Source organism: Chelonoidis abingdonii, unplaced genomic scaffold (assembly GCF_003597395.2).
Source record: "Chelonoidis abingdonii isolate Lonesome George unplaced genomic scaffold, CheloAbing_2.0 scaffold0987, whole genome shotgun sequence".
In the NCBI taxonomy this organism is placed as follows: domain Eukaryota; kingdom Metazoa; phylum Chordata; order Testudines; family Testudinidae; genus Chelonoidis; species Chelonoidis abingdonii.
In genome coordinates, this window is record NW_027425248.1 from 5,478 (window position 1) to 6,794 (window position 1,317).

Below are 1,317 nucleotides of genomic sequence, written 5' to 3' on the forward strand. Positions count from 1 at the left end.
TCCCCCCTTTTTTTTTTTTTTTTTTTCCTGAGCAAGGTCTCAACTGTGAGGTCCAGGCCAGTCTCTGCTTCCAAGTTACAGCAAGTTCGTTACCTCACGGGGCGGCTGTGCGAAATGGTGCCCCCCAGGGAGGTTGACCCCACTTCTGGTGTGGACACAGCTCAGTCTCCAGGAGAATTCACAAGAGGCAGCTGCAGTAGAGGGACAGGGAAACACCTTTTTACTCCCCTTTGGAAGGGAGTTCAAGAAAGTGGCCTTAATTTAGCTTCAAGTCTTTCTACTCTAGTATCAGCCCAGGGGCTTCCTATGAGCCACCTATGTACCTAGTCATCCTGGCCCCATTGCTGTTCGGTTAGGGTGAGCTCCCCCCCCACATTTAGTATCACATTTCTTCTCCTAGTAGCTGCTGTCCCCACAAGAATAAGCAGCAGTTTGGGGGTGCAGGATGTGGGGGGAAGCCCAGTTTAAGGCTTGTATTGCAGCATGGTCCTTGTAGAGGGGATATGCAAATTACCCCTAGGCAGAGCTGGAGTATGCAAACGAAGGAGTGTGTGGCCTGCATTCCTGGGCTGCCCCTGTAGAGGGGATTCTGCCCCATAGCTGGACGGCACCTGCTGCCCCCCCTGGCTTGGGGGTCGCTGATGGAGCATTTCCTTGCAGATCGGAGAGGCCGCGTCCTACACCCCGAGCAGGTTGGAGGAGACCGAGAGGTGAGACCGGGTCGCGGACTGTGGGGGGGTCGTGGCGTGGTTGGGTACCTGTTTGGGGTCCCCCCTTGTGGGGTGCTAGCTGGCATTGAGCTGAGGGAATCGGGGGGGTGTATGTGTGGATTGTGGGGGATGTTGCTAGCCTTGAGGGCAGGAGTGGGAGAGATGCCAGGCTAGGGGGGGAGCTATGGGTGCTGGGGGGCTGTGAACACTAACCGCTGTCCCCCCTTTCTTTGCCCCCCACCCCAGCAGGGACGGTGTCTCCTACCAGCGGGTCTGCCGGGCTCGCCCTGCCCCGCCCCCCATGCGGGTGGAGCCGCGCCGCGCCATCCACCCCCTGCCCCGCGGGGGGCCAAGGGGGGCCGGGGAGGGAGGCTCCCGGCGCTTCCTGCCTCTCTGGCTGCAGCTGCTGCTCTTTGGGGCGCTCACGGCCTTCCTGGGCTACGTGTACTGGGCCCTGCAGGGCGGCGCCGACGACAACCCATTCGTGCTGCCCCCCGAGGAGTAAGGGGACCCCCATCCTGCCTCCCTGCCCCCCAACACCTCCAAGGGCCCACGTCCTGTGTCTCAGCCCTCCCCATCCTGCCCCCCAACGCCCCCCAAGGGCCCA